This window comes from Suricata suricatta, chromosome 1, assembly GCF_006229205.1.
Source record: "Suricata suricatta isolate VVHF042 chromosome 1, meerkat_22Aug2017_6uvM2_HiC, whole genome shotgun sequence".
NCBI classification, from domain to species: domain Eukaryota; kingdom Metazoa; phylum Chordata; class Mammalia; order Carnivora; family Herpestidae; genus Suricata; species Suricata suricatta.
The window spans coordinates 164471429-164485515 of record NC_043700.1 but is presented as its reverse complement, the minus strand read 5'-3'; the positions used below and the strand labels follow the sequence as shown (position 1 = coordinate 164485515).

General features: G+C 45.3%; 1 protein-coding gene across 3 annotated transcripts in view; it reads left to right on the top strand.

Annotated features, from left to right (window-relative positions):
- Positions 1–14087, top strand: part of C1H4orf19 (chromosome 1 C4orf19 homolog) — a 110876-nt gene that overhangs the window by 20476 nt on the left and 76313 nt on the right. Inside the window, exon 1 of one of the 3 annotated variants that reach the window (XM_029947598.1) lies at positions 11–110. The exons of 1 other annotated variant lie outside the window; for it this stretch is intronic. The gene's annotated coding sequence lies outside the window, so the exon portion shown is untranslated. Of the gene's footprint in view, positions 1–10; positions 111–14087 lie in introns of those variants that run through there. One more of the 3 variants, XM_029947565.1, reaches the window with a different exon arrangement.

The window sequence follows — 14087 nt, the reverse complement described above, 5'->3', positions numbered from 1 at the left end:
CGCCGCCGCCGCCGCCCGTCCCCAGGTAGGAACTGTCCCCCGCCCGGCGTGTAGGGCCCCGCCGCCGGCTTGCCTCCTGCCGAACTCGACTTCCCCGACTTCTCTCGCAGGTCGATTTTATTTCTTTACTTCCTTCTGCCAAGGGGGGTGGGGGGGAAATGGGGTGAGGCAATTCTCAGTTTGATTACTTCGGAAAAGTCACCGAATTCAACAAAGGCGCGGGAAGGGAGACAAAATCCAGCCCGGGGGTCGGGGAGCGGGAGGGGGCGGGAGCAGGCGGGACTTTTCGCAAAGTCCTCAAACTCAAGACCAGGACAGTTTGGAAAGTACGGCGTCTGGGCGGTGTGTGAAACACTTCTGTTTTTAAATCCCTAATTAATGAACTTTCAACGGCGCCTGAGAACTTGAGTTGGAAAAATTGTAAGAGATTTTCCTCTTATTTCTAAGTGTCCCCTTCCCCCATTTTTAAGCATCGGGGCGTTTTCCGAATAAGACGGAAATGGAATGCTGACCGCCGCTGTTTCTTTGAAACGTCCTTGGGTCCCAGGATTTGCTTTGGTTGGGGTGCTGGCGCCCTGGGTGGCGGTGAGAAGGGGTGGAGCGGGGAGGGTGCAGCTCTAGGAAGCCGCACGCGTTGAAAGAGCGTGCCAGGTGCAAACTGTTAAATGGTCACAAACTGTTTGCTGAATATTTAATAATTAGGCATCTCCCAGGGCAATGGCTTGGGTCTCCCTTGACCTTGGCAGCCCTGATGAGGTGAGATTTTCACAAACCACCACTGAAGAAGTTTTTCCGGTGATACAGGACAGATTTTCAAAATCCATAGGACTTTTTTTTTTTAACCCCTCCAGGACTGTAATTAACCTTAAAAACAAAACAAACTCCCCTTAGTAACGTAGTACATTTTATTTTCCATTGTGGTATAGATTTTCGCCCAGTGAACTTAGAAGAAGTCAGTGTTCCATGAGGTGGTTCAAATCATTAAAGAGGGTGTTTTAGTATCTTCCTGTCGCTGTGAGAATGGCGCTTCTCACCCTGACTTATGAAAGTCCTGAGTGGTTGTACCCAAACTGTTATGAGGAGCAACTGCTGTAGAAAAGATGAGAAGCATCTGAGAGCTGAACCAGAAAGAAATGGAAAGTGGTCGCTGCTTTTAAACACGATAAATTCTATGTATTCTCACACACAAAAAAAAATTACACTTATTCCTACATCTAATCCTCCAGTTAATGCTATTTTAAGGAGACGAATGTTAAAGGTTGAGGCCAAACACCAGTGTCTGTAAAACACCTGAGCAGTCAAGAGGCAGGTCATTGAAACAATTTTTGAAGCTCTAAAGGGACAGTATAATTCTGGGGTTATTTGTAGTTTCCTAACATGTAAAGAATCCATTATAAGAACCTGCCTTGATCATGGAACAGAAATGGAGCAGACATGAATACAGGAAGGCGGGGTTGGGTTTATATCTCTTCTTTGCTCACTCTGTGTCCACCCTGGTACTGTTCTTTCTTTTCAAGTATGTGAGGAGTGCGTGTCTCATGGCATCGGCCCCGAGGCTGGTCCTTAATGGTTCTAAAGATTTCGATATCCAATGACATCTAAAGATAAATGTGACCAATCTTAGCTATGATCAAAGAGCTTTCGCATATCTGGATTTAAAAGAGACCAGGGATGCCTAGTTGGCTCAGTGGGTTAAGATTCCAATTCTTGATTTCAGCTTCGGTCATGATCTCACAGTTGTGAGACAGAGCTCTGCGTCAGGTTCTGTGCTCAGTGTGGAGCCTGCTTGGGATTCTCTCTGCCCCTCCCCCCTCAAAATAAACATTTAAAAATAAAATAAAACGAAAACTTGTATGTCAACTAAATATGTTCGATAGCCTAAAGATGGAATGATTCCCCTGACTTCCCACCCACTGTCTCTCTGAGCCTAGAAACACCCTGAGTTCTGGCCAGAATCAAGTCCTGGCCCACAGGCAGAGAAGGCACTGCCTTCCTTACTCCTGGAACAGCCCTGCCTTTGGTGCCTCAAGAGCTTATTTACTGCACTTCTCAGAATGGACTCCCGTTTCCAAATTCAGTAATTGAAGTTGCTAGGTTTCCTCCACCTGGACTTGCAAATTCTCCTAGTTTAACAATGTTTCCAAAAACCCTGAATCTTGGGCCTTTTTGGGATCTTGGTTAAATAGTACCTAGGTCCTGCCTGTCCGCCCCCCCCCCTTTTTTTTGGTCATTATCTGATTTGCATGTAGACTTTCTAGATCTCTGGAAGAGTCGGAAGCCTCTCCTAGAAAAGGGTAGACCTCAGCCTTCACCTATCTGCAGGTCAGATGGGTCACCCAGGTGTGGCCCTTCTTAGTGTGTTTACCACCCGAATGCTGTTTTAAGAGAATAAAGTGAAAGTGAAATCTGTTACCTGTTCACACCCTTTTCACCTGAGAATATCCTGATCCTATAGAAACTGGAATCTTCAGAAGGACCATATATCATCAAAATAACCCTGTCCTCAAATACAACATAGCTGTCAGATGAATGTCCTGAAGCAGTTACTTAATAGAACTCAAGGGGCACCTGGTGGCTTATTCAGTTGAGCATCTGACTCTTGATTTGAGTTCCAATCAGGTGATGATCTCAGAGTCCTGGGATCTAGCCCAATATTAGGCTCCCCGATGGGCATGGAACCTACTTGGGGTCCTCTCCCTCTCTCTCCCCCTTTCTCCCTCTCTCCCCTTCCTTCCCTCTCTCTCCCTTCCCCAGTTTATACTCCCTCTTTCTCTCTCTCCCAAAAGCAAAACACAACTCAAAATACTGACTCAGTGTCATCAAGCATCTTAGGATGATCCTGAGCTGCAGTGAATATTAACAAAAGGAAGGAGCAACTGGGTGGCTCAGGTCATGATCTTGCAGCTCGTTGAGTTCAAGCCCCATATTGGGCTCTGTGCTGACAGCTCAGAGCCTTGAGCCTGCTTTGGATTCTGTGTCTGTCTCTCTCTCTCTCTCTCTCTCTCTCTCTCTCTCTCTCTCTCCCCTGCTCATTCTCTCTCTGTCTCTCTCAAAAATTATAAATGTTAAAAATTTTTAAATTAAAAAAGTAATATGTCTCAAATTTTACCATAAGCAGTGAATTCTGTTCTATTCAGTGTACAAGTGGCTCTCTAAAATTAAGTGCAACCCTTCCCTGACCTTGGAGACAACACGTTTGTAAACCCAGAGATACCAGGCACTACACTGAGCAAAGTGCCGGGGACACAGTTCTAGCCTTTGGGGATCTTCAGATAAGTCTTCAGATAAGCCACCAAAGGATTTTAAGCAAAGCAGATCTGTATTTTAGAACATTCTCTCTGGCTACACTAAGAAGAATGAAATGGGAAAGATCCCAGCAAGGCAGCTGCTCTAAAAATCCACAGGCGAAGAGTGAGAGGTGAATGGATTCTACAGATACTTAGCAGGACAAAGGTATTTAGGCTATAAGTCAGAGAAAATATTGGGTGACTCACTCAAGTCTCTAAAGTTCTTTCCCATGTCATTTCAAACTGCAGTTGTTGCAGGCAGGTAGCTGTGAGCCATGTTTCATTGCCGTGTTTTCCCTACTGACTGTGTTACTCTCCAGCTGCACTCACTCATTTGTTTCTCTCACAGAGAAAGGTTTGGATAAAGAATGAGCCAAGGAGATGTCACACTTTTCCACAAAAGTGTACACTTATATATGTGGATCTGAAGGCTAAGTTAGAATAAACGGTGTATGCACTCTGATTTAGCTTAACTCCTTCTGGGAATAAAAATACCCTGACTTGAGGGGCGCCTGGGTGGCTCAGTCAGTTAGGCGGCCAACTTTGACTCAGGTCACGATCTCATGGTTCATGAGTTCAGGCCCCCGCATCAGGCTCTTGACAGCTCAGAGCCTGAAGACTGCTTCGGTTTCTGTGCCTCCCCCTCTCTCTGTGCCTCCTCACCCCTCTAAAATGAATAAACATTTTAAAAAAAGTTTTAATTACCCTGACTTGAGAGGCAACTGGGTGGATCAGTGGGTTAAGCATCTGACTTCAGGTCATGATTTCACAGTTTGTGAGTTTGAGTTCCGCATGTTGTCAGTGCAGAGCCCACACACGATCAGTCTCTCTCAAAAATAAGCAAACATTGGGGCGCCTGGGTGGCTTAGTTGGTTAAGTGGTGGACCATGCTCTGTCTCTCAAAAACAAATAAATGTTAAAATAAATAAACATTTAAAAAAAATACCCTGACTTAATTGTATAGCAGTTGTAGAAATAGTAGAACGGCATTAAAAAAATTTTTTTTAATGTTATTTACTTCTGAGAGACAATGTGAGCAGGGGAGGGCAGAGAGAGAGAGACACAGAATCCGAAGCAGGCTTCAGGACTCTGAGCCGTCAGACCCGAGCCCGACGTAGGGCTCGAACTCACAAACCACGAGATCATGACCTGAGCCACCCAGGTGCCCCCAGCATTTTTTTTTAAGTTGGCCGCTGTGTGTTGGGGAGAAGCCTCTGCTGCAGTCGCGGATGTGCAGTGTCCGAGCATGCGCTAGCAGCCTGCGGACAGTCTCCTCAGCCCCTGCAGCATGCATAGCTTTGTCATACAACATGTATTTGGATGTGTTTGTGATTCATGTATTTCTTAGGCCCATAGCTGGTCTCTACACCCAAGAGTTTTGACATTTCTATTGATGTTGGTGTTAAATCTTCCTTCCATTTGTTAATTGAGTACCTAGCTTGGGTCGTTTATGTGTGAGAAAGATTGGATCTGTACTTCAGGCTTTGAAGCATTATCCCCCTTCTCTGGTGGTCAGATGGCCGACACCATCAGTTCTCCAGACTGTTGCAACCTAAGAACAAATAAAAGAAGGCTGCCTGCACCCACGAAGAGTTGTTAAGAGCCACACACTTAGATTGTCGCCAGAACGTACATGGCGTTATTTCTCTTTGGACTCCTCACAAGCTTGGCCACATGGGTTCCTGGCCCACAGCAAGGAGGTCTGCCTCACAGGTTCAGCCCAAGGCTGTTATGATAAGCGTGAAACGTCACAACCAATTGCTGTAAACAACAAAGCCCACACAGGTCAAGGTTGTCTGTGATTACATTCCGAGTCCACAAGACCAGAAAAATTGAGTTCAGGACTGTCTCGTAGCAAGGAAATAAGTATCACATTCTGGAGAAATGCACCCTCAGACCTTTTTAGAACCAGAAAAGAACCTTGAAAATCACTGATTCTAAGCACCTTAATTTACAGATGAGAAAACTGAGGCTCAGGGAGGTTAAATGAAGTGTATCGGGTCATATGGCTGTCCAGCGGAAAAGCTGCTGGGACCAGAGTCTGAGCGTCCGGTCACCTTCCTACTACTACTGGCCCAAAAAAGTGCAAAATTTGGTGCTATGGGAAAGTCATCTTCTGCTAGGTACCCTCTTCCCAAAATATTGGAACAGCCACTACGTATGGAGAAATTGCTTCCTTGAGAGATTATTAATTATCCATTGCTGTGTAATAAACCACCCCCAAACGCAATGGCTTAAAATGCCTACTGTTTATTTAGTTTATGACTTTGTGGACCAGGCGTTTGGACCTGGTGAATCCACTGGCCTTTTTCAGGCTCCCTTGGGCATCTGCCTCTGAACATTGGCTGATCATCAGCTGAGGCAACCAGGGAGCCGCTGGGCTGCGCCGCTCCGTCAGTCGTCGGGTGTGATCACGTGTTGGCTCAGCATGGTTGTAAGAGGAGACTTAGGCTGAAAGTAACACAGTTACTTCTCCAGTCCCCTTTATTTACTTTTGTTAAGTCTATTTATTTTAAGAGAGAGAGAAAGTCAGGGAGGGAGAGAGAGCGAGAGAGAATCCAGAGCAGGCTCTACCCATGTCAGTGCGGATCTTGACATGCAGCTCGAACCCACAAACTGAACCCTGAGATCGTAGCCTGAGCCACCCAGGCGCTCCTCCTGCAGTCCCCTTTAAAAGCCAGGGAAGAGGCCAGCCCAGATTCAAAGGGTAGAGGAGACTGCCTTTCGATGGGAGGAGCTGCAGAGTCGCTTCCGAGAATAGGAATGTTTCATGGGGCGCCTGGGTGGCTCAGTCGGTTGAGCGTCAGGCTTCAGCTCAGGTCATGATCTCACGTTCGTGGGTTCGAGCCCTGCGTCGGGCTCTGTGCTGACAGCTAGCTCAGCCTGTTTCGGATTCTGTGTCTCCCTCTCTGTCTGACCCTCCCATGCTTGTGCTGTCTCTCTCTGTCTCTCAAAAATAAATTAAAAAAGCATTTAAAAAAATGAGAATAGGAAGGATTCAGGGAGGAGTGGGGAAATGTGGCCATTTTTGCAATCACATTGGCTAAGCACTTTGCATCACTTAACTAAATTCTCCCAACAACACTTGAGGTTAAGGCAGAAATCCTATTTTACAGGTGAAGACACTGAAACTCAGACATGTTGGTCTGAGTTAGGAAGTGCAGGTAGTACTCAGATCTGACCCAAAGCCCATTTTTGTAACCACCGAAATGCAGCCCTGCCTCCCTGCCCCTACGTGATGTTGCAGGGAAGGATGGTATTATCCCAGAACTCAAGAGTTTTATATGAACAAAATTTAACTCTAAGAATACTTCTTGATTTCTGTGCTAAAAGGAAAAATCAGATATGATTGTGCCTTCAAAGATTGTGCCTATGGTGTGTGTGCATGTGCACACAAGCTATATGAACAATAAGTTTCAGAGTAAAGAGAAATAACCTGACTAGATCATCAGAGAAGAGTAATGGGGGACAAAATAACGAGCTTAAGGGAGCCAGGGGAAAGGCTAATTTGAAAAGAATTGTGTCTGTTTATTAATATCTCAGAGGACCCTCCAATCACTTATATAAAATAGGTACTAATCCCACTATATGGATGAAGTTATTCACCCAAGGTCACACAGCTAAGACCTAATAAACATGGAATTCAAACCCATGTCTGCATGTCTCCAAAAACAACTCTCCGCCATTTTTTTCCCAGCAAGCCAATAGCTTTGCTACTCAAAGTGATGCCCACGGACCAGTAGCATGATAGTCACCTAGGAGCTGGTTAGAAATGCAATCTAGATTCTACCTCAGGATCCGTTGAACCAGAATCTGCATTTTAACAAGATCCCCAGATGATTCATAAGTAAAGTCTGAGAAGCAAAGCACATCCGGCAAATCTTGATGCCTACTTGGATTCTGAGGAAAGAAAAACGGAGGAGGGGAGTGGAGATAGTTCTGGATGGCCGAGTTCTGAACTATGTTTCCTAACCTTTAGGCTCGGATATTACCTTTGCATTCTTTACTACAGAAAAAGAAGATACTTGGTGGTGGTAATGAATGATAGTTTAAGTGTTCAGTTTGTTTGCTAACAGGTTCTGTCATTCCTTTGAGAGTTTTATTTTTAATTTTCTGTTTCGTTTAGAGAGAGCAAGCAAATCTTAAGCAGACTCCGGGCCCAATCCCACGACCCTGGGATCATGACCATAGCTGAAATCAAGAGTCAGACACTCAATGGACTGAGCTCCCCAGGCGCCCCTCCCGTTCCTTTGAATTGTAGCAGTGTTTCAACTTTTGCTAGGAAGCAGTTCAAACAGAGTTCCAAATCAAAATGCCCTTGTCAATTTCCTGTATCTTGTGAAAGAACTTTTTTGGCAGGGAGTTAGTTCTAATGAAACAGTTCTTCATGGAAAGTAGTTCCTCAGTTTGTTGGATCTCCCTGGGACCTCTGTAGAGATAGGATTATTATGTCCCTTTCATGGTTAAGGACAGTGAGAGCTTGTAAGGTCAGCCAAAGCTTGAACTCAGGTCTCCTAACTCCAGACCTCAGTCTTCCAACTGACCAGTGAAGCACTCTGAAGGTTTTGGAATTAACTGGTCTTTGAAGGAAATTATTAAATCAATAGATTTTGCTTTGGATTTTTTGTTGTTGTCGCTGTTGTTGTTTTCATATACACTGTGCCACACTCAGAAAGATGCTTGAAAATTTAAATTGGTGATTTTCAAGTAATTATTTCATGAAAACATAAAAATGCCTCATAAAAACATTTCCTCCCTTACCTGGTTTATCACATTGAATCCCTCTGTTGGTTCCAGTAGCAACAGACCACACTTTATATTTCAAATTACATAATTTTATTTGATTCTTTGATAAAAAGATTTTTATTTTTTCCAAATACATTTTTAGGCCCATTTCTTACACAACTAAACTAAGGTTCTGCAAATATCTATAGGTTACAGAAACATGATCTGGAAAGGGGCTTCACTGATCCAAACACCTGGCTTTATGGATAAGAAAACCAAGGCCGGGGAGAGAAAGCAACTTGTTCAAGAATACTCCACAAGTCCAAGGCAAAATGAGAGTGGGAACCCTTGTCTCCACCCCCAAGCCCTGCACTCTTTGACTACAAGGCTTCAAAGCAACGCCTTTCCCTGTTGTGTTTCCCAGCCTCTCCTGGGCATTGTGGGAAAGTTGGGAGAGCTCACGTTTTCAAGTCAAGGTGATCTGGGTTTGAATCCTGGTTTGCTGGCCATCTAGCATGTGGCAAGGTGCATTTACTACTGCAGTCATTTCTAAAAAGAATCATAAAACAGTTTATTGGCTAGACAATCCAGATTTAGTTTACAAAGTACAATTTATCTGGATTCTCTTTTGAACTTGACAGGACAGGTTTTATATCCTCACTGGGATTTGGTTTTGGCGAAGGAAGCCAAATGTCCTAGAAGCGGACATAGTAAAAGCTTCAGCGACACACTGTCACTGAGGCAGAGGTCCAGCCTCAGAAGATCACTGCCGGAGGCCTGATGCCCCCTCTCCCTTAAATTAGTTCGGTCTTCATTGTTGATGTGACAATTTCTCTTTTCAAAGCTAAAAGGCAAGTACTTCCTGGTGCTCAAGTACAGGGCTATGTTGTGGTTCCGGGGAGGTGAGCCTGAAAACAAGAGGATGTAGAGAAGTCACAGCCCACTAGCGTGGAGAAGCCTAGAGGGTTGTTTTTTAATACCCTGCCTAAATTCAAAGATTTAATCGAGCCAAAGAAGTGTGACTTCTTTGTAATAAAAAAAAAAAGCTAAGTATCTTTAGAGAAAGTTAAATTACTGAAATTGCACCTTTGATAGACAGTTGCCCTGTAAGAGTTTATTAGATGAACAAAAAGCAGAACAAGCAAACAAATAAAATCTGAGGAATTTGCCACCCTAGCACTTTGCAGGGCCCCTAACGGCAGGTGTGACCCGGTAAGGCACACGTACACGCATGCCTGTAAGTCAGAGATCAACAGAATCATCCTCTCAAACACAGATGACAGCATTATATGCATGGTTTGGTCCCATTAAATGTCTCTACTCACTTCTGTTTGCAAGTGCTCACCATCTACTTAGTTGATGCGAGCTCTTTAAAAAGAAACTGGGAGCGGGCTTGTATTTTCTTCCATCACTAAGTCATTTGACCCACTCTCCCAGGAAAGACTAGAATGAGGGCTGGACTGTCATCAGCCTCAAATCTTCACTCTGCCATTTGTGGGCCCTCAGGAATTCCATTTCATCTCCCTGGGTTTCAGCTTCCTTGTCTGTCACACCCGGAAGCTGACTACTTCCCCTAGCATGTGTCTGCGCGTAGTGAATGTTTAATAAATCTGACCTGACACCAAAGGTGTTCTCAAATGTAGAATGAGACGTTTGGGCCCGAGCAGCAGCATGGGGTGTGGGAGGCAGGAAAGGATGGGGCTGGGGTGGTGACCAAGTGATCCACTTCTCCCCATAGCTCCCTTCATCTTTACCTTCGACAAGAGCCACACGAAGGAACGGCAGACATCAGCCTGAAACACATGGGCTTCCCCTGAATGTCTGACCAGATACATAATTTTCCTTACTATAAAATCATCTACTAAAATGTCTGTCCAGGTCTGTTTTAAATGCACTCTGTACCTCAAGCATATAAAGAACCTTGGGGGGCGGGGAGTGTAGTAACAAGCGCATGTTTGTATTAGTCGGAAGTAGGGAGGCTGCCAAGGACTTCACAGAGGAGACAAAAGTGGAGTTCTTAAAGAAAGCAGAACATAGTTACGTGGTGGAAAGGCGGGAAAAATAAAATAAGATAAAAACAGAGAGGGAGGCAAACCATAAGAGCCTCTTAACTATGGAGAACAAACTGAGGGTTGCTGGAGGGGAGGTGGGTGGCGGGATGGGCTGAATGGGTGATGGGCATTAAGAAGGACACTTGTTGGGATGAGCACTGGGTCTTGTCTGTAAGCAATGAATCACTAAATTCTATTCCTGAAACCACTATTACACCATATGTTAACTAACTTCGATTAAAAAAAAAAAAAGTAGAGGGGTACCTGGGTGGCTCAGTCATTTAAGTGTCTGACTCTTGGTTTCAGCTCAGGTCATGATCTAATGGTTTGTGAGTTCAAGGTCCATGTTGAGCTCTGCACTGATAGTGGGAGGCTGCTTGGGATTCTCTCTCTCTCCCTCTCTGCCCTTCCCCCACTCACACACTCTCCCTCTCTAAAAATAAACTTAAATATTTTACTTTAAATAACTTAATAAACTTAAATACTTTTTAAATTTAAAATATAAGTAGAGCTCTTTGAGAAAGCAGAATTTAGTTAGATGCCAAAATGATCATTCTTTAAGTGCTGAGACTAAAGGAAATTATAAAATAGGGAGAAATGAGACATGAGGAAGATGACTTTTTCATGGTCCTCATTTCCATGAAAGATTTTTTATCATACCAAAGTTGGCATTTATATAAGTATTTATTTATTTTTTTTAATTTATTTTTGAGAGACAGAGAGAAACAGCACAAGCAGGGGAGGGTCAGAGAGAGAGGGAGACACAGAATCTGAAACAGGCTCCAGGCTCTGAGCTAGCTGTCAGCACGGAGCCTGACACGGGGCCCGAACCCACAAATCGTGAGATCTGACCTGAGCCGAAGCTGGACACCCAACCGACTGAGCCACCCAGGCGCCCCTTTATATAAGTATTTAAAAGAGAGAGCCATTGCCTCACCCTTGGCATTTTATAGATTCTTCATCCTTTGCGAGTTTGATCACATTATTTTAAGAACTTTATTGTCAAGCTTTTTCACTGTGGAGTGCCCACCCTAGTTAGTACACCTAATGCATTGAAAAGCTTCTCCTCACCCCCACTAACACCATGTGGACCAAAACCTAAATGCCCTTCTGTTTTGGAGGGGGGGGGGTGTTGTTTTTTTAAATGTTTATTTTTGAGAGACAGAGTACGAGGGGGAAAGAAGCAAAGGGAGACACAGAATCCGAAGCAGGCTTCAGGTTCTGAGCTGTCAGTGCAGAGCCCGGCACGGGGCCCAAACCTATGAACCATAAGATCAGGACCTGAGCTGAAGTCTGGCGCTTAACCGACTCAGCAACCCAGGTGCCCCTTAAGTGCCCTTCTGTGGAGCAGTTGTCTGTGGAGGCCAGGCCAGCTGGTGGGGATGCAAAGGTGGACACAACAGACCTGGACACTGTCTCAGAGGCATTAGTGTGATAACCATACAGACAGATCACTCTCTGTTCCTGTGTGGACCGCAGGGACAAATGTCCGCGGCACCCCCAGTGGTGGCATGGGGGCTGTGACCTGGACTGGGAGGCAGGAGGGCTTCCCTGAGGAAGGGGCATCCAGCTGAGACCAGAAGGTGAGATTTCTAGGGGCACAGGAGCTGCAAGGGTGACCCAGGCAACAGTGTGGTCACACAGGTAGAAAGAGCAGTCTTCCCATAAGTGTCCTGAGCCCGAGGAGCAGCAGGAGAGGCAGGCAGGAGGGAGACTGTGCGTAGGCCACGTGCTATACGTAATCTGACCTCTACGAATGTGATCCTTCCTGTTTATTTAGGGGGTTTTTTGGTGGATGTTGAAATCTCCAGTATCTAGAGTTGAGTGAGAGTAAAGGTCATCTTCCTCGCAGCCCCACACGTGGCTCAAAAGCAAATCTCAGGCCCAGTTCTGCCCCACCTTCCATCACTGATCCGTAGGCAGGAATCGAGACAGTCACGGAGCCCGTGGTGTAGGCTCAGTGAAGTCCCTCCTTCCTCCCTTTAGTTTGTCCAACTGTCTCTCATGGGGAGTTCACTAGAAGCAAATGTGACTCTTCTAGAGGCCAGGTTAGCAGCAAGACTCCTTTGTGCTGGCCGCTAGTCAGGCTTTTTCAGAAACAAGTACTGGGACCCACTGGCAGGGTGGGGGGAACTGGGTGACTACTGTGCACTGTGCTGGTGGAGAGTGAACGGCTCCACACTGTTCCTCACCAGTCTGTACATCTCATCTGGAAGTGATTCTTCTGATGGGAAATAGCTTCTGACATCCATATGCTGATTAACGAAGTCCTTCCTGTTGACTGAGGTAAAGAAGCGAGCATACCTACAGGCAGCACCTCTGGATTGCAGCCTTGTGCTAACATTCTCACTAAAGATCTGGACATGCACTCCTTGGTGCACACCCCAGAGTGCAGGTTAAAAACATACTCCTGTGTCCCAGAGCCAACGAGTGTATCTTAAGGCAAATTATAGAAGAGTTCGAGCATCGTTAGTTGGTGACCTTAAGAACAGTGAGAAGCTATTGGAAGTTTTGAACTTGGGGGATTGCCTGGGTGTCTCAGTGGGTTAAATGTCCAACTTCAGCTCAGGTCATGATCTCACAGTTCATGGTTTCCAGCCCCGCATCCAGCTCTGCACTGACAATGCAGAGCCTGCTTGGGATTCTCTCTCTCTGCACCTTCCCCTCTCACTCTCACTCTCTCTCACTCTGTCTCTGTCTCTAAAAATAAATAAATAAACATTTTTAAAAAATAATAAAGATTTTGAACTTGGAAGTAATGAGATTTGCTTCCCTGGCTACAGAGTGGGGGAGAGAGAAGACCAGTGAAGGAGCTGTTGTCGCATGAGATGTTACTGAACTTCCGCTTGAATGAGGGGGCGTTAATTAGACGGGGAGAAGGGCCCGGCTTCCTGAGATACTAGGTGACAGACAGCACCAGGACCCAGTGATGGATGGGAATGGGAAGTGAGGCAGGAAAGGTCAAAGATTGGATTTTAGGGAATTTTGTCATGGTGTTGTTCATAATCACAAAAACAATTCCTGTGTTGTCAATACGTGTTGGTCACATCAAGTGCAGCTTAGAGGCCTGATGCGACAGCCAGCACCGATAATGAGATGTGCAAGATGACCTGTGGAACGATGTCCAGGATATAGTTTTAATTTCACAAAAATGTGTTGAGGAAACATACCCTCGGTGCTCCATTTTAATAAGGTGGTGATGATGATAATTAGCACTTAACCTAGCAACAGGAATGATCATAAGCTGCACTTATAATTAAAACATCTGGGAGAAGAAAATTCCAAACAGTTAACAGTATTTATCTCTGAGGCAAAGCTTACCGGGGACATCTGCAATCTGTATTTTGACAGTTTCTGTACTCTGGGATTTCTGCAGCAGGGACATCAGACTCTATAGAAAACGTGTAACTACCCTCCTTCTATTATGAAAACTCCTGATCCCTCTCTCCCAGAATCATTACCTGTGAACACACAGGTCACTCATTCCAGAGTGGTAGCTCCAAAAGGGGCCTCAGCAGTCGTTTGGTTCCCTATCTCCATTTCACCTCCGAGGCCGCTGAGGCCCAGACGGGTTAATGGCTCAGCCAAAATCACATGACCCTAAAGTAACAGGGCCAAGACTGGAATCCAGGGATGTACTAACTCTTGGTCTAGAATTCTTTCTACGACAACAAGCAAAGTCTTCTCTAGCACTCACTGTATCTATGAATAACTGGCTTTTATTGGGCTGTCAAGTAAATAAATCTTTGTCCGCCAGTGAGTGATGTGCTCAGACTCAGCCAGTGTCCAGGGCTGTGCTCAGCACTCTGTACAATGCTCATTGAAGCAATGGATAGACTTTAGACTTCAGATCCAAGCAGGAAGCAAGTCTAAAATTTGGGGGGGAGAAAGACACCCCCAAACACCCAATCTCCACCCCCCCCAACTCTCTCTCACACACACAGAATGAGAATAAGTTAGGGACGCTCGGCTACATTGCCCAATTGGTTATGCTGGGAAAACGGACTTTGGGGGCATCAGAGAG